Source organism: Ambystoma mexicanum, chromosome 8, assembly GCF_040938575.1.
Source record: "Ambystoma mexicanum isolate Mex_15411 chromosome 8, UKY_AmexF1_1, whole genome shotgun sequence".
NCBI classification, from domain to species: Eukaryota; Metazoa; Chordata; class Amphibia; order Caudata; family Ambystomatidae; genus Ambystoma; species Ambystoma mexicanum.
The window spans coordinates 1,256,857,503-1,256,882,756 of NC_090929.1; the positions used below are offsets into that span (position 1 = coordinate 1,256,857,503).

Below are 25,254 nucleotides of genomic sequence, written 5' to 3' on the forward strand. Positions count from 1 at the left end.
TTCCGAAGAGAGGACTTTATTTGGCAGGGTGTGATCATCTTGAACTGGGAAAGGTCGGGGATAGTGTGCAGTCGAGCCTGATTGGGTTTGGGCACCATGAACAGACAAGAGTAGAAGCCCTCCCCTTGTGCCCCAAGGGGAACAGGTTCCACCACCCTGAGGTCTAGAAGCTTCTGAACCTCAGCTCTGAGGGAGGGTGCCCCGATCTGTTGGACGGCAGGGTTGAAGGGTGGGGTAGGGGCAAGCGAAAGCCCGCCCGAGCAATGGACAAAACCCACCGGTCTTCCGTGATGGTCTGGCACGCCTGCAGATGAGACGAGATTCGTCCTCCCGCTGGAGTCTCGTGCGATCGACAAAAAATATTTTGCATATTTGTCGGCAGGGAGACTACCTGCCCCTGGAGAGGAGGCTGATAGCCGAGAGAAAAACCAACCACGTTGTTGTTCGATGGGTGATGCCAACTGAAGCATCAGTCCTGCACACCCGGCAGTCCTGAAACCCCTTGAAGCCAGAGACGGATCGAGACTGGGACCCCGACCTCTGTGTATAAGGGGCCTTACCTGGGACTTTCGCCAGGACCGACAAAGATTTGGCGGTTTGGGTGCTCGCCTTGGTCTTTGTAAGTTCCTTAACCGTAGAAGAAACAATTCCTTGCTGTCGAAGGGAAGGTCCAGAACTTTATCTTGTATCTCCTTTGAAAACTTCGTCGCATGGAGCCATGCCTGGTGGGAGGTGTCAATTCCCACCATGAGGCCTTGAGCTGAGGTATCTACATGGTATGCCGCAGCTTCCAGTAGATCTTGTGCCAACACCCTGGCGTCCGACAAACCGGCTTTGAAGTTGTCTAGCCTATCCGCAGGAATACACTCCTGGAAATCACCCAACTCCTTCCACAGCTTCATATTAGCTGCAGCCAGGATGAGCTCAGTATTTGCTTGGCGAAGTTGAAGTGCTGAGTTGGCAAAGACTTTCTTGCCCAAGGAGTCCAGAATCTTGTCTTCCTTGGGCAGAATCTGGTCCGCAGCCGTTGACGTCGCAGAGGCCAGCTTGGATTGAAGAGTGGCCGCAGGTACCACAGTCGAGGAAGGGAGCGGACAAGACGCCAAGGCTATCTCCTCAGAGGTGTGGAGCCTGTAACGGACGTCAATTCTTTAATTGATATGTAGCCCGGTTTTGGCCTTATCCCAGACATTACGGGCCTCAGCCAAAATGTCCTTCTGGAGGAACAGGCCAGTGCGCTCTTGTGGTGACAAGGTGAACTCTCCCAAAAGCACCCCCTCCTGCTGAGCGGGGGCCTCAGGTACTGGAATGTCAAGGAGGGCCATCATATCCAGGACCCGTCATGGAATGCTCTGACAGAGAGGGGATGCTCATCGCTATCCTGATCTACTTGAGGGTCATCCAGCGAATCGGGAGCAGACGGCTGGGCCGTCACAGGTTTTAAAGTGCAATCCTGTTCTACTGGTGTCTTCTCTATGGGAGACAGCAGGGTTAGGGTAGGAAGAGCTGGAGGCAGACCAAGAGGAAGAGGTGGTACCACCGCAGGAGCTGCTGGAACCACCGGGTGGAAGGTGGAGCCAGAGGTTCAGGAAAGATTTCCTTGTAAAGACCCTTAAAATACTCCTTCATAGGTTCAGAGTGCATGAGCCTCTGAAATTTCCTGAAAAATACATTCTCTGCTGAAGGTTTAGGCGCTGGGGCAGGCAGAGGCCTCTGATACGGGGCAAACCCCCACGAACGCAATGAGGATGGTTGCCAGAAAGGCCCACCACCAATTGGGTCTGCATCGATCAGCAGAGCAGAAGTAGACGGAAGCGAGACGGTATAAGGCAGCGGCACTGTTAGGGAGAATTCTCATAAATGGTCGATTTCCCTTACCTAATGAGTCCCTCATCAGCTTTGCTGGATTTCTTTTTTCACCTAATAAGAGTGTGAGCCTTTTTTCCCACTCTTGCATGTGTTTTGCCGTGTGCGTTTTCACTTTTTCACTTTCACTTTTTGTGGGATCTTGAGCACTGGAGCCTCACCTACTCCATGGCCTAATTTTTTATGTGTGTTTTATGTGTGTTACACAGCACCTTCACTGCAGTGACACAGGGCTGTCTTTAGAGACTTCCCGCCGATTCCATTTTCTGGGGCCGACTACTGTCCCCCCCAGAAAAGGTAAAGTTGCCATTAACTTTATTTTAGTCACTTTAAACCACAGACCCAGTACACCCCATTTTACATGGAGTATTGGAAAGGGTTAACTCTTATCCATTTTTGTCTGTCTCTTGGAGCATTGTTTCGCTCCCTTTACATTAAGACTTGGCTGGTGGCAGTGGTAACTTTTCTACCGCGGTTATCTTATATAACTATGGTATTGTTTCAGGCTATTATATTAGCCTTGAACATAAACCTGCTTGACCAAATACATTTTATTTTGGCTCCGGCTGGGTTTATTCGCCATTTCTTTTTGTTAAAGTCTTTCTCGTGTTTTTCTCTGCGCGCTGCTAGCGATAATTCTCATTTATGGCTAATTTCCCTCACCTAGTGAGTCCCCAAGCAGCTTTGCTGGACTTCTGGAGTTTATTTTTTTCCACTTGGTAAGAGGGAGAGCTTTTCCCCCACTCTTACCTATGTTTTGCTATGTGGTTCTACCTGTTTTTGTGATTGTGGACTCTGAAATACACCACTTCAGTAGCCACCTTCTTTTTGTGTGTCACACAGCACCTTCAGTGTCGTGGCACAGGTTTGTCTCCGAGACTTCCCTCGACTCCATTTCTGAGGCGACTACCGTCCCCCAGGAAAGGGGTAAAGTTACCATTAACTTTACTAAGTCAATCTACCACAGGTCCAGTACACCCCATCTTCCATGGAGTACTGGAAAGGGTTAATTCGTATCCCTTTGTATCTGTACCTCCTAGAGCATTGTTTCGCTCTTAACATTTGGACTTGGCTGGTGGCAGTGGTATCTACCCTAACTTGTCTACCGCGATTATATTGGATAAACGTGGTACTGTTTTTGGTTATTATATTAGCCTCGAACATAAACCCGCTTGACCAAATAGTCTTTCTTTTGGCTCCGGTTGGGTTTATTCGCCATTTCTTTTCGTTCATGTCCTTCTTGTGTTTTACTTTGCGTGGCAAACTAGGTTCCCCTTCTTTGTCCACTGTCTTTTGGCAGGCGTCTGCTCAGAAGCCCTCCTCAAGGCGCCTGGGTGTCTAGGTGGGCTGAATGTGAGGGAGGGGTGTTGTCACCAACTGCACAGGGTGTCCTAGGAAACCCAAGTCGCGCTTTGTCATGATTGGCCAGGGTAGTTGTCCGGGCTGGACAACCCCCCTGCTGCGTGATTGACAGCCAGGCTGTGTGAATGGGTTTTTATTCGCATAAAGGGCAGGTCTCTTGGGCTAGAAGTCAGAGAGTCGCCACTGGAACTACAAGGAACCGAAGAGAAGCTGAGAGAACGATGGCTGCTGCAACTACCCCGTCCCGGTGAAGCCCTGTTGCAGTCCTGAGTCATCTTCCCTTCAATGACTTAGAGAAGATCCAGTCCTGAGTCTTCTTCCCTTGAGCTTGGTGGGGACAACCAGCTAATCATCTACAGCTAGAGGAACCTCTTCTTTGGTCGAAATCGCTGCACGCTGCTGTAGTGGTCCAGATAGCCATCTGAAGAGCCTCTCCTGTTTTAAAAGGAGCACACATTTTATTCTTCTTCACTGCTGCCGGCTTCATCCCTGTGTGGTGCAGACCCCCTTCAGACGTCGTCCTTCACAACGAAGCTCCAGGAATCGTGGGTCTGCGGGAAACCAGCAGGAACAACTGCCAGGGCATCAGCTGCACCATTGGAACAAGGTACTGTGTTCTACTTGAGGAAACTGGGTGAATCCCTTTTCTTCATTTCCAAGGCTTGCCCTTGTCTTCCCTCCTTCTTATAACTTTTCCTTCCGAACATTGACAATATCGAAGTACTTTATGGCTACGTTGAATCGTGAACTGTCGGACTGTGTGATCTTGGGCAACAGGCCCCGGTGTCTTTCGACCCTGGCTCCAGCGCTTTGACTTTTGAACTCCTGTCTCTGAGTGTTTCTTGATTCTGCCTGCCTAACTGAAATATTGCCTGTGATTTTTGCCTCCAACTACCTCTGGGAATCTCAGGTGCTAAGTGTGTTTTTGCCCCGGTAGCATTTCATGTCACGGATACGAGTTTATTTAGTAGACCGAACTGTCAAAAAGTGATCGCAATCGTATTTGCGGTAACGTGTTTTGTTCGTAACACCGGTTCATTCAAACACAGGGTACTTACCTTGAGACTTACTGTACAAAGTGAATTGGTTAGTTGTGTGGTTTTTATTTAAGTTTAATAGAAGTGTTGTGTTTATAACGAATGGTTTAAAAATAAATGTACTTCTATTTTTCTACCTGAAACCTTGAGTCAGTTTTTGCTTGAGTCACAGTAATTGTGGTCCCTTTGTGTAATCTCTGCTACTGCTCATATACTCTTGAGATAAGCCTGGCTGCTCCGCCACTGCTAACACTCTGACATAGTAGTACAGGCTTGTACCAAATGTAAAACTTGTATTGCCACCTTTAGTCTTAATTGTGTGTAGTGGTCCCTAAGGGCACGGCACAGGATTCTGCCTAACACGCGCCAAACCGGGGATGACTCCTTTGCGGTCTTTTCGCAGGCTTCTGCACAGAAGCCCACCTTAAGGCGCCCGATAGTCTAGGTAGGCAGTATGTGAGGGAGGGATCTTTGGAGCCTTGGTAACTCAAGTCGCACTCTTGTCTGATTGGCTAAGGGGACTGGCCTTGCCAGGCCAGCCACCCTGCTGTGTGATTGACAGCCAGGCTGTATGAATGGGGGAAACTGCATAAAAAGCAGGTCTCTGGGACTGGAAAGAGTCCCCACTAGAACGAAAGAACCAACGAGGAACTGGAAGAAGAGGACCCCTACCACGACTGAACCGCACAGTGAAGCCCTGCTGCAGGTCCGAATTGCCAGAATCCGACGACAGAAGATCCTCCAGGAAACTTCTTCCTGTGAGCTGGTGGGACCAACCAGTTCACCCAAACTGCAAGCCAGGACCCCTCCTCTGGTCGAATTCGCTGTACAGATGTAACGCTCACCTGGTATCCACGGGGACGTCACTCAGCCTGTTCTGACCTCTTACGACCTCGAACCCTTCCCTGGAGTCTACTCGACTGGAGACTTGACCTTATTTTCTTGGAAAGTGTGCTCTCCGTCCTGCTTTCAGCTCAGGGGCGCGTTGATTGCTGCAGGCTGGTTGCTGCCTAGTTACTTCAATGGCAAGAGTCTGACAGGTAAGTATAATGCGTCTTTTGAACAGTTCTCCAACTTCGTTCCTTTCCTTCCTTAGATGATGGCCGGCGTCCGGGGATGGCGACGTGCTGCTGAGATGAGTAGCGCTGAAGATGAGTGGAAGCGCGATGCGCGATGCAACCCTTTCGTATTTGTATTGAACGGATTCTTTTTCTGTGTCTTTTAGGTGCTGCAACATTTTCAGCGTGGATGCCGGTTATGAAGAAGAAATGCGGTGAGTAAGCGCAGTATGCGGCGCCTCTAGATGTTTCCACGCTAACCTGGAGTGTCTTTTCCCTCTTGCAGATGGACGAGAAGTTCCGGAGACAGAGTTCCCCCAGAGCGGCTGGGATTCAGGTAAGCGTTTGAAGCTCGTACAGTCTTTAAAAATAAGCGAAGATTTGCTGAATGCTTACTAATGCCTTTTTTCTGTTCTTTTCCCTTTTCCTTAGGAAGCGGCGTGCCGGGATGGGAATGACACCGCCGAAGATGTCCGCAGAACAGAAGAGGCGATAAATGATGGGCAGAAGCACCGCAAGGTAAGGCTGTTCCTAACGGTGTTCTTGTTCTTGCAGGAGCAGAGCGCAGAAGATGCAGGCCTACTGGAGACCGATCCAAACACGGTGAGTGTCACGCTGCAGAAAACACAAAGGATGTTTCTCAGCCTGGGTGTGGCTTAAATAGTCTCTGGGTATCCCAGGTGTCCCTGGGCTGAAACACACACAAAAGACTAGACTGTACATATAGTTCTGGGAACCGAAATATGTGGGGGCATCCATCTTGTCCCCATCAATGCACTACAAGTCCAATCCACAATGTTATCCTGTGGGAGTGAGTGAGTCTGGTGCCACAAGCGCCAAGTCTGACTCCAAGTGGGTCTTTGGAGGGATGGAGAGGCTCTTGAGGGCCATGTAGGTGATTGTGGCCTGGCTCCAACCTGACATCTTGGAGGGCTGGGGACATGAGGGGCAGGAATCATGACAACAGAGCTACAGTGGGCCGGAAAGCCAGGCAGGTCAGACCCTGCTTGGGGTTAAAGGAGCGCACCTTTTATTCGTTGCCTTGCTCTGCTGCTGGTTTCGTCCCTGGGTGGCGCAGGACCCTCCAGTCTTCCTACTTCATGTGAGTCCGACAGTCGCTTCAGGAACCGTGAGCCTGCAGGAATGACCGCCTCAGCTACAGCTCCCTCTCCGTTTTAAGGTACTGTGCAAATCCGGTTGTCCGTTTCGGTCAGCAGCGGTGAAAGTGTTTGAAATCTTTCTCCAATCCGAGGGCTTGTCCTTCGCTTCGAACTAACTTTTCTACCAACCAACCTCGTCCGGAATCTATGCCACATACTTTACCAAGAACTACCCTGAACTGTTTGATCTTGAGCAAATTACTTTTGACCCATTGACTTTGGCTGTAAGCCTTTTTTATCCGATCTCCTCACTGTAGTCTCTCTTGTTCAATTGCCCCGATTACTTACCTGTTGGTTTTGTCGAATTGCTAATAATATTGTCTTTCCCTCCCTTTTAAATTGCTGGAGTGCCATTTTGCTCCCACTTCATTTTGTGAACTTAACTTGTCTGGAATTTAAGGGACGTGGTGTGGTGTATTTATGATTGTGATTTTTAACTTGCTTAGAATAGTGAAATGTTATACAACTGTTGAGTAAATAAATATATATTCTTTTACTCAGAAACCTTGAGTCAGTGTTTGCCTGAATCATAGTAATTGCTGTCCTTTGCGCAACTATTTGTACTGCTCACTTACTCTTGAGATACGTCTGGCTGCTCCGCTACTGTTACCACTATAACTGTAGTACAGGCTTGTACCAAAGGTGAAATTGTACTGTCACTTGTAGTCTTAAATTGTGTGTAGTGTTCCCAAAGGGTACTGCATATAATTCTGCCTAACAGAGGGGATGGCGGGCGGGTGTATGGAGGAAAGGGGACTATGGACTAGGAGTAAGGTAGTCACTACGGTGAGTAACTTTGTTATACTCCTACGTCCCGTCCCCTTTCCTCCATACTTGTGGGAGATTCCCAAACAGGCATGAAAGAGGGGTGCGTCTGCAGCACCACCCTCGATTCATGGAAAGTTAGGTATGGCTGTTTGCAGGACAGGGCCTGTATCTCATCCTGAAAGCGGAAAGCCGTTTTCCGCGAGAGGAACAAGAGTGGCCTGATGCATACGCTCGAAGGGGGTACCGGTTAGGCAGAAACCTGTGCAGTTCCCTTAGGGACCACTGCAAAAGATTTAAGACTACAGGTGTTTGGCAGTAAACCCACTTGGTAGCAGTCTATACCACACAGATTCACTTGGTAGCTGTGGCTGAGCAGTCACACTTCCCTCAAGAAGAGTTAGGCCGTATGTAGAGTATACACAATAGGTACAGAGATACAGTAGCACAAGCAAACACTGACCAGAGCTTTGGTGTAAAAGTATGTAATTATTTAAAGACATACTTGTGATTTACACTAGCAAAAAGAGGTAAGTAAATTCAGCACACAGTCACTATCATATATATATACACAACCCTATTCAATTCGACAAGTCTTAGTGAGAAAGACCACTTATTTTCAGACAGAGGTGAGCGCTTCACATAAGATGACTCTAATAAGTTAAAAAAAAAAAGGAGGGAAAAAGGCAGAGTTATGAAAGCACACAAGTTTCAATAGTTTTAAAAGAACCACAGTCAGGCAGGATAGGCAGAGTTCTACTGGAGAGCAAGGAAGACAATTGCAAGGACCACTCTTGGAAAGAGCAAGCAGAAGGGGTCCAGGTTCACACAGTGGGGTTATGCCCAAAGAGTCTTGTAGATAGTTCGCCCAAAGGATGAAATTCAAGTCAGGAAAAGTTAGCTAGGTTGTCCCAGGCTAGCCCAGGTTAGAAAGTCGAGGCTTTACTGTCACCCCAAACGATCTGTCGCAAGGGAAGCCAGGCGGGACACAGTACCTTAAGTGTGAAGGAAGCTCCAGCGGGGGCAGTTGTTCCTGGCAGCGGGTGCAAGTCGGTGTTTCGTCCAGAGGAAGAGGCGGTCTCGCCGTGGAGGAAAGATGGTCGTTGCACTGCCAGGGAAGAAACCAGCCGCGGAGTTCTTCGGTTAAAAGGTACTACCCTTCTCTTCGCGGTAGTGGTAAACCGTGGTATTCCGGTTGCCGGGGTGCTTGGCACGGGCAAGGCGGACACGAGATGCTCCAGGAAGGTGAAAAGAAGGCAAAACTGGTTATCCCCACCAGTCAAAGGAAGAAGACTCTCCGGAGATGAGATCTCCTCTGTCGTCGGGGAAAAGTGGTGAGACGGTTCAGCAGGGCTTCACCGGTGGTGTCGTTGTTGCAAGTCGGCTCAGGTTCTCCCTCCTCGGATTCTTAGGTCCTGTGGCGACTTCTGAAGTTCTAGTCCCCAAAGCCCTGCTTTTATGCAGCACAACCCCATTCACTCAGCCTAGCTGTCAATCAAACATGCTAAGTGGTGAGCCGGCCGGCTCACCACTTGGGCCAATCACACAAGAGTGCGACTTAAGTTACCAAGGTAACTCAGTCCAGGGTGCCTAAACCCCCTCCCACACCCCCTGTGGTACTCAGACAGAGTGGCACCACTTTTGGAGGCTTCTGTGGAGAAGCCCGCCAAAATGTGGAACAAAGGGCTCGACTTGGGTTGGAGTCACAAGAGAACACAAATGCCATTTTAGAATCGAGTTCTGGCAGAAAATACCAACCGGTGAATTAATATTAAATAAATATACCGGCGGTATGTTCGAGGCTATAAAAATTAAATAATTAAAGTTGGTAGCCTCGAACAATGGGAAAATCCCACAGAGATATATTTGCGGTCGGATATAAAAAGTAGTATCCACTGCCACCAGCCAAAACTCGATCGGGGGGGGACAGAGACGTGCCCCCTCGAACAACAGACCCCGGGGCAATCGAATTGCCCCGACCAGTACGTCCACAATATGATGGTTTGTACTGGTTTCTGTTCATAATGTCGGACTAGTAAAGCCAATGGTGACTTTACATGCCCTGGGAGACAGTAGTCAGTCCCAGGGTATGGAGTCTATGTTGGGGGGACGCTACGACACCTCTGGGTTTCGGCACAGAGGGTGCTGTGTAACCCACATCAAAAACACATGAGACCCTATGGAGTAAAAGACCATATAGCCCATAAAACACATTGAAAGATAAAGGAACACCTCAAATCATGTCTAAGAGTGGGAGTAAAAAGAAGCTCACTCTTAGCAGGAGAAAAAATAAACCCCAAAAAATCCAGGAAAGGTGCTGGGGGACTCACTAGGTTTGGGAAATTAGCCTTTACAGAGAATTCTCCCTAACAGTACCCATGAGCCTCGTCAGAACAACATTGAGTTCCCACGCCAGTGCAGGCGCCTTCACCAGCAGGAAAGATCGAAAAAGTCCTTTGAGGAACTTCTTGCCAAGCCGATGAGGCCACAGTGAAGACCTTCCTGGAGACCTGGTGTAGCAGGATATCGCCGCCAGATGTACTTTGAGGTGTGCGCCAGTCCAGCCTTGGCCAAGGAAAGCAAGTACGGAAGAATCTGCGGGGCAGTGACCCTCAGAGGGTCAAACTTCCGGGACCACATTGCGAAACGATTACACTTGTGACGTAGCACTTCAGAGTCGACGATGCCCTGGTCTTGACAAGGACCTTCCTGCAGTGCGCCGGCAACTCGCATCCTCCAAACTCCAGGGCTGCAGGAGCCAAGCCCTGAGGCTGGGCCATCCTGGATCGTGATGTAGGATTGCGCCTCCTTCTCTTGTCAGAAGAAGATCCGGCACCACTGATACCTTGACCGGCGGTGACGCCGACAGGCTGAGAAGGTCCAGGTACCAAATCCTCCTCGGCCACAACCGGTCGATGAGTATCATCCTGCACAGACACGGAGTGTGTTGATGACTCGTAGCAGGAGATGCAACGGAGGAAACGCATACAGAAACATACCTTCCTACGGGAAGGAGAACACGTCCCCCAGGCTCCTCGGCTGACGGAATCTTCTGGCATTTGGAGTTTGCCACCATTGCAAACAGCTCGATCTTGGGCCTGCCCCACTTGGCAAATAGCCGGTCCACCTAGTCCTGCCGAAGTTCCCACTCGTGGCAGGAGCGCAACTCCCTGCTGAGGGAATCCGCGAGGGTGTTCTTGACTCCCGCTAGTTGAAGGGGATCATTTCTTGTCCGACGGCCCAGCGCCACAGTTCCTGCGCTTCCCTGGAGAGGGCCAGGGATCGAGTGCCCCCCGGTTTCCTGATTAAGAACGTTGTGGTGGTAATTGTCCGTGAAGATCCTCACCACCCTGCGCTTCAGAGATGGAAGGAACGACTTGAGGGCCCAGAAAACTGCCTGCAGCTCTAGGATGTGGATATGGAGATCCTTTTCCTCCGGCAGCCACAGGGCTTTGCCGTGCAGACATCCAGTGTGGGCTCCCCAGCCTTCCAGGGAGGCATCCGTCGTGAGTTTCCTGGAATGGATGGTTCTGAAATCTCGTGCCACAGGCGATGTTGGAGTGGTCGCCCCACCACCTTATCGCCTGACGGAACTCATCCAGAGTGATCTTGTCTGCGAAGTTTCCAGACACGTGTACCCCGCGACCATCCAGGAACTCCTGAAGTGCTCGCATATGTAACCTGCAGTGCCGGATGAGGTAGCTGCAGGACAACATGCCGAGCAACGGCTTGATGGTTCACACTGTCCTGTCTTCATCGGCAAAAGCCGCTGCACCTTTCCTTGAATGGCCGCTACCCTCTCCTCCGAGGGTGATGACAGGCAGGACACTGTATTGAGTCTGGCTCCCAGGAACAGCATGTTCTGCGATGGTGTCAAGCAAGACTTTAGATAGTTGGAGAATCCCATATCCGCCAGTAGCTTGACGGCTGCTTCTGTGTCCAATGGCCAACTCTCGACAGCAGGCTCGGATGAGCCAGTTGTCGAGGTACGGGTATACGTGCATCACTCATAGATGTAGATGGGTCGCCACCGGTGCCAGGCACAATCGTGAACACTCCAAGGGCCGAATTCAAGTCGAAGGGTAGGGCCCTGAACTGGTAGTGCTGTCCCTGCATCACGAAATGTAGAAATGTTTGGTGGTTCTTGTGCATGGGGACGTGGAAGTAGGCTCCCTCCAGGTCCAGCGACGTCAATAAATCCCCTCTTTCCAGTTAGCCGAGCACGTACTGCAATGGGACAATCCTAAATTTCTGAGACTTGAGGTACTTGGTCAGCCGTCGCAGGTCTAGAATGGACCTCCACTTTCCCCTCCTCCCCCCCCTCCCATCTTCTTTCTTACCATGAAGTATCTGGAGTAGACTGCAGAGCACCAGATTCGCTCGGCAACCAGCTCCAACACCCCTTTTCGCAGCATGGCCTGTACTTCTCCAAGAAGTGAGGGACATGCCACCGGCAGGATCCGCTGACATGTGCTGAAATTCCAGGGTATGGCCTTGGGCGAGAGCGTCCAGCACCCATCTGTCCATGGTGATCTTTTCCCAATCGTTGACAAAGCTCATCAGCTGGCCTCCCACCGGGGTGCATGGGTGGGGGCCCGACATCTTGGTCGCTTCAGACTTGCTTTGGCATCCTGCCTTGCTGGCGATGAAGACACGGAGAATCTACTCTGTAGATCTGGGAACAGCCTCTGTGGGCTTCCTGGGTCGTGGATCTGGAAGGCTGACGGTACAAGGTGGAGATACCTTTCGATGACCTGCCCGACTTTTCTCGGGAAGAACGGTGCTGTTGGAGGGTGCCCAGGGCACGGGCCATCTCCATATCCACCTCGATGGCCTGCAGGGACTCATCAATGGTCTTCCCGAAAAGGTTATCTCTGTCGAAAGGCATGACCAGTACCTCGTTTGGACCTCCTGATGGAAATTTGCGGCCTTCATCCAGCCTTGGAGACGAAGGCAGACACTGTTCTCCATCTGGCGGAACCCTGTGTCGGCAACATCCAGCACCACTGTGATGGCGTGATCCGACGCCAACTGCCCCTCTTTGAAGAGGGAGCTCGCCTCCATCCTCTTGTAGTTGGGGAGGAATTCCAGAATATGCCCCAGCTTGTACCACAGCTCCCTGTTGTATCTGGCTAGGATCACCAGTGCGTTGGCCGCCTTGATGGTGGACGCCGCAGTGTAGATTACCTTCCTCCCCATGGCGTCCAACTTCTTACCCTCCCTGTCCGGAGGGACTGACGACGAAAAGGAGGGGTTAAATGACGCTTACTTGCGGCCGCCGAAACCCACCAAATCTAGTTTCGACCTCAAGCGCTTTGGAGTGGATTCTGGTACTCGGTACTTCTTCTCAAGCCTATCTCGCTTGGCTGGAGCCGTGCAAGGGTTCTTCCAGAGGGCTAGGCCCTCCTCCCACACATCGTCCAGGAGGGGTATCGCCATGATTGTCTTCCTCTTGGCCTCATGCCTTCCCTCCTTCGTGATCTCATCGGGCACGAGCTGGAACAGCTCGGAGGCTTTGGCGGAGTGGAACGAACCCACCTCGTTCGGCGAGGACCCGCTGCCCGCTCCAACGATGTCCGTCGTGGCTGCATCCGTCCCCATAACTGTGTCCGGATATGCTGGGGGAGATGGGACCCGACGCGGGTGCAGAGGCTGAAAAGGGGGAGTCAGATGGTGCTTGTTTTCTTAGTCAGCGGTTGGTCGGTGGCCTGGGGAACCGTTGGAACAGACCCTTGTGGCATTCTCTTCTGGATCTCCGACAACAAGGTGTGGAGGGTTGATAGGCTGTCCAGGGACACATTCCTCGGCGGGACTGGCTTGATCGTAACACTAGGCCCTCTTCCACGTCCTCGTGGACCATGTGTAGGGACTCCATATCCTTGTCCTCCGTGGACGAAATTTCTATTGCTTGGGCCATGGCCTGGGACTGGGACTGATCCGGGGCATCCTTACCCCAAAGCCCCGCCTCCCCCATCCACCTTTTTCAACCCCGAGGGTCTGGAACTGGGTTCTGAGGCAGTGTCCCCTTCTCCGGAGCGCCTGCAGACCTTGTCAGTCACCACAGCGGCTTCTCGCCTCAAAGGGAGGGATACCGTTGGTGCTGTGGGGGCTACCCTCTGAGGGTCAGCCCCTTTAACTTTCAAAAGATAAAGCCACCACCAGCTCCATTGCTGACTAAAAATATTCCTGCGCCGCCTGGGACTTCTTGGGCCACTCAGTCTTCTCTGTCCGCGGCTTCTCCAGCAGCTTAGCTGGGTTCGATGACTTTCTCTTCGAGGAAGAGCTAGATTGCCAGCTGGCAATGGAGGCGGAGGGTGATGTCGATAGCACCCAGTCTAACGTGGGACACCCTTCCGCGGCGACCCCCGGACTTGCAGTGCTTAGCCTTAAACTTGGGCCCCCACGGATGAGGCGCCCTCACAGGACTTAGAGGCCTGCACCTCGGACCGACCGGTCTTAGGTGAGGCAAGTCCCTGCTTGGGGCATGGGGCAGAGGCCTTGGCATTCAGTCACGCCACCAGTCTACTGTGCATGTCCTTTGACGTCCGCTTGGAGAATCCGCTGCATATCTCGCGATCTCCTTCCTTGTGGTCCGGATGCAGGCAGTAGAGGCATTGGAGGTGGTGGTCCTCCAGAAACATTCTGGAGCCTGCACTTGGTGCACGGCTTGAAGACGGATCTTCCTTCTTTCTTCTCCGTCATGGTCCAAGGGCGCAAAGTAGGACTGATGGCCATCTGGAACCTTTAACGATCTTTGCCCTTGAGGGGTGCTGAACTTCACAGACAACAGATCCCTGCTGTGGGCAGATGGAGAAACAAAAATAGAAAATGTGTCTGCAAAAAGACATGAAAAACCTCGAAGTAGCTCGCAGAGCAAAACTCAAGTACTCCCAACACTGAAGCGTGTGCTAAAATTCTGTAGATGGTTGCGAGAGGAGGGGCTTAGGGAGAGGACTGTCTTTGGCTGGGGGCAGTATGACCCAGAGGACAATGATTCGTTTAAGGGAGAAATATAGTTTTGTATAGTTTTGTAAGTGAAACTGCTTTTCTTTTACCAATGATTCCCAGCCCGACAATGGTGAATATTCATGAGCAGGTGAATCCATGCCAGAAACCATGCTGGAGAATCAGACTTCAAGAGCTCACATGAGGATTTCTGATGGTCAAATGCATCACGTGTCCTGCTAAAATATGTAAGAGACCACTAGATGGAACCTCTCATTGTGAATAAGACCCCTTTGGTTTGTGAACTCAGTGCAAAGAAACCTCAAAGGAGCTAAATGGGGTGGGATATATTGTTTGTACAGAATCTTCCTAAATCAGGTATAAGGAACCAAAGAAGCTGTTGCCTTAAAGAGACACTTGTGCTATCCTTAAACTATGGTCTGAAAAATACATTCTGCCATCTTACTCGAGACATCCAGGGGAAGGTAACCACCCTCAAAGATCCAAGGATTGTTTTTGTTGGATTTATTTACATGTTTTAATTCCGAACACTTTTGGCCAAACGTTAATCAGACATTTTCCTTACACTTGTAGTTGTTCATTTATTTATGTCTGCCTCTCATTTCTCACCCCTCACCATACCCAGTGGAAGCCTATTTACATACACTGCAAATCACAATGAGCAACAGGAAACAAATAGTCTGTCAGGATGTAGTGGGACTGTGAAGAAAACAAAACCGGTCAACAGAGAAACATGTAGCTGAAGGGTGAAAATAGTATAGTTGCTGGATTTGGGACCTCTGAAAATGTAAATATTCACACCCGCAGATCTTGTGCAAAACTATATTTACCCGATTTCTTTATTGGCAAAATTGGAGTGTTGCATGGGCCATAAATTGGCCCAATATCCCCCGCTACATTAATGATACAATGATTATCGATACGTCCTTTGCTGCTTCTGGTTTCAGTGGGTAACTGGGGCTTGCACAGTAAGGTTTTATTTGGTTAAATTAAATTTGGACTGGTTCAACATTTCCTAAGCGCCTTACCTCAATCGTATGTTGAGACCACCCTTTAAAATGTGCCTGAGATAACAAGTCACTAAAATCAGTGGGGCATGCACTGTTGCCAAATTACTAGTGTCATCTGTGCCAATAGCTGTCGCAATCAAGTCTGCAATTGCAAGCCATCAGCTGCACCTTTGGCTCGCTCAAGTATGTGGTGAAAGCAGTGCTTGCTTGCCAGGTCAGGTCAGGCCAGGCATTCCCAGCTTCATTCTGTTGCTGTGTCCACGCACTATGTGCTGCAAGGTCTTGGGACTGCGTGTTGTGTGGTTGTGCCTTGTGTGTGCTCCAATGCTGCAGAAACTTGAGCGGCACTGTAGTCTGCAGTAGATGCACCTAGTACTTCTAGAATACCCTTCCCTTTTGTCCTCTTCCAGTTTTACCCTCCAATGTCTGTTGTGGACAAAGCCAAGTCAAAGGAACCATCGGGGCAAGTGAACCCGAGAACCCAATCCTTATCCTGTTTACTCTTATCCTGCTGTGCTATAAAGCCCGCTTTTTAAAAACTATTTGCATGCATTCAGCTGATGGCAGATGTACATCTAATGCCCCAGAGAGCCCTTGTCCAGAAAGCTGCATTCTTTTGAAGCCCCCCTTCACCAGGTCATAAAATGCTTTTACTTTTAAAGATTCTGAAAAGACATTTTACGGAATGGATTTGCTTAGCAGTTTCTCTTATGATACATTAGGCAAAAAGACATCGCCAATATTTTCTTATTAATAGCCAATATTTTCTTATTAACCGTTTTTCCTTGTTCTCTGCCTGGCCTACTTTTTACGTTTGGCTCTGCCCTCAGCCATTTCCGATCTTTATCAACCCATTATTAATTCTCCCTTTCCATCGTTATTACTGAGTTGCATAATTCTGTCCCCACTTAATGTTGCCCAAGTTATCCCTCACTGGGTCTGCCCCACTGGCCTACTAATGAAATAAAGCACCTTTTATGCAGCAAGAGATAGCAACCTTCATGAACGGCCCTCACTTGGAACTCATTAGGTGTCTTAACTAGGCTTTTGTGCACACAGGGACGTAGGCGGGAGCTGTCCCTGCTACTCCCCATTACCATTTCTGCTGGTCATGATCAATCCAATGCACCACATGTACACATACATCAAATACAATGAGGCAAGCAAGGCAGTGGCAGAATAATCTGGTTTATATCTATAGAGCTATAGAGACACTGTCATAGAAACACGCAAATTGTGGCCCACAGAGCATAAAATGTCAGATTTTTATATGGTTTTACATAATTCAATCCATACAGAAAGTCAGTAGAATACATTTAGTTAGTTACATTAACAACCTTCCAAATAAAACATCCTGCGACCTTGATGAGCATGGGTTAACAGCACCAGGTTATGCATATTGTGATGAACCATACGGATCCCTCACTAAACCCCTGCCTATAGTCTCCTCCCAGGTGGCCAGGGAAAGGCAGACGCTTTCGGATCATGACCTTGGGGGTGGTGTTCTGCGGGAGGGTCACCTGACAGGAGAAAAGGCACAGGGGAGTGAGAGGAATCTGTGAGATGAGACCGTATTAGTTTTCCTCTGGGGAGGATGACTCCGCACTACCCTAGTATATAATTGTGTGTTGTACTAACCATCTTGCTGTTCCACAAGATATAAATACAAATAGAGGTAAACTTCATTATACACTCCCGGGACTAAGGAGAAATCAAAACCCTTCTAATGCTCGGGAGATTGAGAAAACTGAAAACCTCCTGAACACCAAACGAGCCAGTGAAAGGAAATTTGGGAATAACAGCGTAAAATAATTGCCTTCCCCTATACAATCAAAGCTAATGACTAACTCTTCAGATGTCCCTTTTAAGAATTTTAGAAGGAACTAACTGAGGTTTAATAGTAAAACAACAGGGGCTTGGGGGAGCACTCGAGAGGCCGAGCAAGATGGCAGCTGACTAATGAGGCTCTGAGGATTACAAGCTATGGTGCCAAAATTGCTCCTCTCTGGATGCCGCAAGGGGCTATTAAATGGGGCACACAGCTATCGCTGCAGAGAACAACCAGTTCGAAGGTGGCCAGCCGAATTGTGCTGGTTCCGGAGATAAATGCCCTGAGGCACCGTGGGCCTGGTGCAGCCGCACGTCACTTGCCTGGCCTAGCCACCTTGCTGCATGTGTGATCAACAGCCAATACTACTCAGTTGGGAACCCCTGGTGGACGCCATACGAACCCACCTGCAGACGCAGCTGCTTGCCTGATGCGGGCGCTCTCCCCCGTGGTGGGGAATCGGAGGTGGGTAAATGGAGCGCAGCGGTCCGAGTCGCCCCTTTCTTAGCCCCAGACACGCGGAGGGCGCCAACGTCCTGCCAAGACTGCAGCAGTGGGACTGAGCAGCGCGGACGAGGCGCACACAGGATCCCAATTGCAATGCCCTGCGGCACCCCTGGCCCCAAGACCAGTAACCGGGCATCAGAGGCCGACAGCTCCCAGCAACTGCCCCGCAAGGGACGTGGCAGGCCAGAGGGGCCTTAAGGGAAGAGACCAGGCAATATGGAAAGTGGGTCTACCCAAACAATATTTGCCTATGAAAGCCTGCAATAAGACTGGGAGAGGCAGTCCCAGCAAATACGCTGGTGCTCGCCATGGCATGGCCTAGGTCTCCTGCTGCTGGGACAAGGCAATCACAACCTACTACTACCAGGGAGCCCTAATACGATGCCTAACTCAGCGTTCTACCAGATCCCCGATATTGCAGGCTCCATACTTCAAAACATGGCACATGGAGTGACCCAGGGAATGTCTTGCCGAGCTGATGTGAAGTGCCCTAAAAGGACCAGATGCCTGCCGAAAAAAGCATGGAGGGCCTGCTTAAAACGAGGAAGGGGTGTTGATAAGGGGCCTGCATAGTCGCGCCCTCGCGCTGATGAGATGCCGGAAGGAGAGCAGGCGGTCAGATCACAGGGACTTTTAGCTCGCCCCCAACTGATACAGCGCACCATACATGCAGCGCAAAAATCATCGGGGCCCACGGATCACATACACTTTGAGTGGGAGCCGCTGTATTAAGTCTGTCCTGTGCCACATTTCATCTCTCCCATCTGGACAATGGGGCTTCTGTGGAATGAAAAGACCCTGATTTGTACCACACTATAGGCGCAGGACCTATCAACACCTCATCGCGCCGGTCTGCCAGACAACGACCCAAGATGGTAATACAGGAGCAGCTCCAAGCCATCTTGGCTGAGATGAATGTCATCTGGCAACAGACCCAGGAAACGAATAACACCATCCAGGACATTAAGCAAGATCTACATGAGGTCCAAACCAGGCTAAACGCGCAGGCAATGAACAGAGCATCAACACATTAGATCACAACCATGCCACGGTGGCGGTAGACCTGGACGGTGTCAGAGGTGCAACACCTGGGGGCTAAAATCAAAGATCAAGAGAACAGGTCTCTGCAGAAAAACCTCTGTCTGGTGGGCCTCCCCGAAAACGCAGAGGGTACCAACTTCTTGCAAGACAGACTGTACATTGACAACCCACGCAACTATATCATCTAGAGAGTGCACCATGCTCTCATTCCCAAGCCGGCAGCTGGAGAGTGCCCATGTAAAATCACCATAAGGCTGCTAAATTTCCAACACAAGCTGCACATTCTGAAGGCATAAAGAGGGTATAGAGGGGCGTAACAGCGAAGGCTGACAATGTAGACATCAGGATTTGAGGTGTCCAGGCACCAAAAAGGGTTTAACCCCATCTTTGATGCACTCAAGGGTACAAAGGACAAGTACTACCTTAAGTTCCCAGCAGTGTGGTGTCTGCAGATACATCAGCACTCTGAGGAGCTCGAAGAGGCCTGGCGCTTCCTACAACAACGCAGTCTAGTTGGTACACAGGCGGACTGACTATCGCCGCCCCCTCAGCGTCGTACCAGGATGAGGGGAAGATGGCAAAAGGCAGGAAAAGTGCCCAGAGGCCCGAACCATGGACGTAACAGGGCACGCAAGTGATCACGCCACGGAGCCGGGACCATGACTTACTCAGCCACAACACTCTAGTCACCCACGCAGCAGGGACAGCCCTACTTATACCTCACAGCGCAGGCGGCGCACAGCCTAGAGTCTTCAGACATTGATGACCTAGAGAGAGGCCCTCGCCCCATTCTAAGCTTCGACGCTGTGCACAAAGGCCGGACCTTATCTGTAAGCATCCGAGGGGAGGAAAACTGACGCAAAGCTCGCCCTCCGTGGCCTACTGCGGCCCCCTCACAATTTCAGCAATGTACCATTATGGCCAACTATCTACAAACACCTGCAGGGGGACAGTGGAAAACGTAGGGAAGGGAGTTGGTCCGTGGACCTCTCACAACCAGCTCCACATATCAGATTTGTTAGCCATGTATTGGGAGATAGCTGTTCAATCCCAATGTTTCCATGTTTGGTTTTTGGTTGGTGCTCAAAAGCTGTGGACCTTGCGGAAATGATACTATTGGCGCCAACGTAAAGAACTCTGAGGTGGGGGGCTCCGTGGATAGGATGGCATTGCCACACTTACACTGATAACGCTTATTAAGAGAAGACGGATGCTAAACCGTATGAGGCACTTACAGGGAGACATATTTCTGCAAGAAACCGATCTGAATGTGTCTGAATCAGCCAAGTTAGGACGCGGATGGGTGTCATCGCAAGCAGGGGATTTCCATCTTAATTCATAAACGGGTCCCCATACATATTCAGAATACTGTCACGGATAAAGAGGGCATATACGTCCTTCTGCAGGGACAGATTCACCAACGCCCCATCACCTTGCTGAATGTATACGCACCCACGGCAGACACACCGTCATTGTTTACACACACATTTATGACCTGTGCGTGGCACATGCAGAGCCGGTCGATGGGTGGGTGTGTTGGGGGTCTGGGGGGGCGGGGGCACTTGTATTAGTTACAGCGGGTGCCCTTTGTGATGCGTGTCATCACAAAGGGCACCCGCTCTAATACAAAGTCTTAACTAACTATATTCCAACTGAGTGGAGTTTTTTTCTTTTGTCAAAGTTGGCGCATGAATGAAAAAGTCTAACTACACTTTCAATCTTACTGCAGAATACACTGCACACGCCTGCTGGGACGCCTTTAACGCATTTACACGTCTAACATTTTAGCGAGGCTATTCTCGCAGCCAAAAAATACAAACATACACGCGATCCCCAGACCCACTTACACAAGCTGCAGGCAAAAATCAAGCAAGTGTTATCCACTCGGGTTCAGAAGTCCTCACATGCTGGACCCAGACATGCTATTTGGAGGGAGACCGGACACTGCATATGTTGGCGCTCGGCCTGAAACAGATAATCACCTCAATTCGGGATGCCAATGGGTTCCTTCTGACGGGAGAGGACTGCATTAATTCCTGCTTCGCAGATCATCAGGAGCTGTATGCCGCTCATGAGTCCAACACGGAACAGCGGTAATGCAGATTTCTTACTTCCTGTAATGCTTACCTCTGGTGCCCTGCAGGAGCGCCTGGTCACGACTGTCTGAATCGTGGCCCTCTATGATGGGTGTGCTGTCCAAGCCACTCCCTTCCCACTGCGTTGCTCAATAGCAATTGCCCAGGCCGCAGTGTAGTTGGGAGTGGTTTGGTGGGTTCCCAATACTGCTGGAATGGTGGAACCACTGGTAACTCAGGCTGGTTACAACTTATGGGTGTTAGGCAGAATTATATGCAGCACCCTTTGGGAACACCACACACAATTAGGACTACAAGTGACAGTACAAATTCACCTTTGGTACAAGCCTGTACTACACAGTAAAGTGGTAGCGATGGCTGAGCAGATCAAGAGTAAAGTGAACAGTATCAATAGTTACACAAAGGACAGCAATTACTATGATTCAAACAAACACTGACTTAAGGTTTCTGAGTAAAAGCACATACATTTATTTACAGATCAGTTATTAAACATTTCACAACTATAAAGCAGTTGAAAAATCATGTTTCTAATACACTAGACCGCACCCAATAGATTCTTGACAAGTTAGGCTCAAAATTAAGTCTGAGCAAAATGGCACTCCAGTAATTCAAAAGGGAGTAAAGGACAAAGTTAGACAGAAGTTGAGCAGCACCAACGAGTGAGCAGGGCAATCTAGAAAAAGGAACTACAGTGAGGAAATCAAATGAAGAGGCCAGAGCCAAAGTCAATGGACCAAAGTATTTGCAGAGGATCACACAGTTTAGGGTAGTTCGCGGTTAAGACTTTGCCAAGAGTTCCGAACGAAGTTGGTCAGACAAAAGTTACTTTAAAGAATGAAGGGCAAGCCCTCGGATTTGCGAAAGATTTCACACACTTTCACCGCAGCTGGACGAAACGAACACCGGGTTAGCACAGTACCTTTAGAGCAGAAGAATGCTGTAGCTGAGGCAGACGTTCCTGGCAGGTCCTGCAGGCTCGCGGTTCCTGAAGCGGCTGTGGGACTGACAAGGAGGAGGAGACTGGAGGGTCCTGCACTGCCCAGGGAAGAAACCAGCAGCACAGCAAAGCAACAAATAAAAAGGTACGCTTCCTAAATCGCAAGCAGGGTCAGTTTCTCCTGGCTATCCGGTTCACTGTAGCTCTGTACAGCAAATTCGACCAGAGAAGGGATGCCTGGCGAGCAGTTTGGCAAACTGGTTGTTCCCACCAGCTCAAAGGGAGAAGATTCCTTGCAGATCTTCCTTGTCGTCGAAGTTTGGAGATTCGGACCCACAGCAGGGCTTTACCGGGAGGTTCAGTCGTGGTAGAGGTCCTTTTCTGTCAGCTTCTCTTCGGTTCTCTCGATCCAGTCACGACTCTGCCTATCCAGCCCCAGAGACCTGCTTTTTATGCAGTTTTCCCCCACTCACACAGCCTGGCTGTCAATCACACAGTAGGGTGGCTGTCCCGCCGGGACAGTCACCACAGCCAATCATATCAGAGTGCGACATGGGTCTCCAATGAGACCCTGTGCAGGGAGTCCTAAATCCCTCCCTCACATTCTGTCCCCCTCAGACATACAGGCACCTAAGGAGGGCTTCTGTGCAGAAGCCCACGAAAGGACGGTGAACAAAGGAACCAAACCTGGTTTGGCGCGCAGAGTAAAACACGAGAAATACTTTTACAAAAAGAAATGGTGAATAAACCCAGCTGGAACTGTATAAAAACGTATATGGTCCAGAGGGTTTAAGTTCGAGGCTACCAATATAGCCTAAACAATACCAAGGCTATTTAAAATAACCGTGATAGGAAAGATAGGGTAGTTACCACTGCCACCAGCCAAGTCTTAATGAAAAGGAGACAAAACAATGTTCCATGAGAAACAGACAAAAAGGGATAACTAGTAACCCTTTCCAGTACTCTATGTAAGATAGTTTGTACTGGGTCTGTGGTTTTAAAAAGACTAATAAAGTCAATGGCAACTTTACATGTTCTAGGAGCTAGTAGTCAGTCCCAGAAAATGGAGTCCGAGTTGGGTAGTCGAAAAGACAACCTTGTGTCACTGCACTGAAGGTGCTGTGTAACACACAGTAAAAATATGCCTATGCAATAGGTGAGGCTCCACAGTATATGAGCATAAGAAAAAGTTAAATACACACAGCAAAACACATGTAATAGTGGGATAAAAGGCTCACACCCTTACCAGGAGAAAAAAATAAATCAGAGAAATCCAGCAAAGCTGCTGAGGGACTCAGTAGGTAAGGTAAATTAGCCACTCTGGAGAATTCTCCCTAAGACTGGGCAACAAGGGAAGAATATCAGTGACTGCCCTTCTGCTCTCCCCAACTCTCTCCTATATCCCCCAAGGTTTGCTGGGTGGCAGGCCCCGCAAGCAATCTGGCTCACCTTAGAGTCTGTGGTTGGGCACCTAAGTGCCTGGTTATGCATCTGGTCCAGTTCCTTCACCAGGTTAGGTGGTCCCGGCCAGCTGCGACTCACGAGCTGCACACGTAAGTGTTCTACTGCATTAGATGCACAGGTAAGTGTCTCTGTAGTGCTGTTTTGAAGTCCTTCTTGAATTGAGGCCGCTGCAATGCAAAGCGCGGTCACAGTTCAAAGTTTCATGTCTTTGTTTTGTCTTTCTTTGTAGGTGTGGGAATGCTGTGTCCCAGCTGAAGAGCGAGGGATGTGTCTATGAGTAGGAGCACTAGCGAGTGCAACGCAACTGTTCGCCATCCCCAGCCAGAGGTGAGCGGGTTTGCAGGGGTGGGGGCGCGCGTGGGGGCATGGTGAAAGTTCCTGGAGGCCTGCTTACTGTGTCTTTCATTGCAGGAGCGGAATGAAGCTGCGATGCCGGAGCATTAAGAAACAAGTTACTTACCTGTAACAATTGTTCTCTAGCATGGGTCTGGCGTGGATTCACATGCTCATGAATATTCCCGTTCAGGCTGGGAATCCTCGGTAAAAAGAAAAATCAGTTTCAGTTTCGTTTCTGAACTGTCTTTCTCCTAATAGCCAATCACTGGTCTCTGGGTCATACTACCCCCACCCAATGACTGCCCTCTACCTAAGCCCCTCCTCAGGCAGCCCCCTCCTCAGGCAGCCATCTTCAGATTTGGTAGCACGTAAAGTGGCAGTAGGACCAAGAGAAGAGCCGCAGAGGGGTAAGCGGGAGGGATCGCATGTGAATCCATGCCAGAACCATGCTGGAGAACAACAGTTACAGTTAAGTAACTTGTTCCTTCTCCAGCATGGGGTCTGGCATAGATTCACATGCTCATGAATACAAGAATACATAGCAGTACACACATGCACAACCACGGGAGGTGGCAAGGCTCAACATTAAGCATTTCAACAACTCAACATTAAGCATCTCTTACCTCCTCACCAGGCTCACCTTCAAGGGAACAGGTTGCACAGAACTGCCTGGCTGACTCTGGACTCCTCCCTGGAATCCCGGTCGATGCAGTAGAATCTCGTGAAGGTGTGCGTCGACTTCCACGTAGCAGCCCTGCAGATGTCCAGCAGGGGCACACCAGACAGGAATGCCGTAGTTTCAGCAATCCCTCTGGTCGAATGGGCTCTCGGACAGCCAGGCAACGGTTTGCCAAACAGTGACAGTTTGTGATGCAGCCGGAGAGCCACCTGGAAACGGAGGCCTTGGAGAGGGCAAGCCCCAGATTCACAGAGCCAAAGTTCACAAACAGCTCCAACGTCTTCCGAAGGGTCTTCGTGCGGTCCACATAGAACTTCAGCGCTCTAGCCACATCCAGCAAGTGCAAAGTCCTCTCAGCCAGCGACGAAGGGAAGAAAACATTTAACACTAACGGCTCGTAGAGATGGAAGTCCGACGGCACCATGGGCATGAAGGAGGGGTGCGTCCTCAGCACAACACTCATTGCATGGAAAGTCAAGTACGGAGGCTTACAGGAGAGGGCCTGGATCCCTCCCACTCGTCGTGCGGAGGTGATGGCCACCAGGAACGCTGTATTTCACAACAGGAATTTCAGAGGTGCCGAATGCAGAGGCTCGAACGGGGGACCCATGAGCCTAGTCAGCACCACATTGAGCTCCCACACCGGGGCCATCACCGGCGGGAATGAGCAGAAAAGTCCTTCCATGAACTCCTTAACCAGGCGATGAGACCACAGCGACGATCGCCCCGGAGTTTGGGTGTAGCGGGAGATGGCCGCCAGATAGAGGCGTGTGCCAGCCCCGCCTTGGCCAGCGACAGCAAGTACAGCAGCACTTTTCAATAATATTGTACACTCAGGCAAAATACCAGAGTCATGGAGATCATCCATTGTAATACCAATCTATAAGAAGGGGGGGCCGCCTTGCAGCCTCGAATTATCACCCCATTTCACTCCTTGATGCAGACTGCAAATTCGTTGTGGGTCTGATCTTGAGTGAAATGGAGGCATGGGCCAAATCTAAAGGTATTGTTCTCAAGCAGCAAACGGGGTTCAGAAGAGGATTGTCCACAGCCTTGAACGGACTTGTCCTAAACTTTATTAGCCTATCATCGACTGAAGGGTTTGTCCCCCCCATCCCCTTTTGTTTGGGGCACGGATTGAC

General features: G+C 50.1%; 1 protein-coding gene across 2 annotated transcripts in view; it reads right to left on the minus strand.

The window, feature by feature from the left end:
- MARCHF5 (membrane associated ring-CH-type finger 5) overlaps positions 1-25,254 on the minus strand; it is a 743,603-nt gene that overhangs the window by 262,522 nt on the left and 455,827 nt on the right. The gene's annotated exons all lie outside the window — the stretch shown is intronic.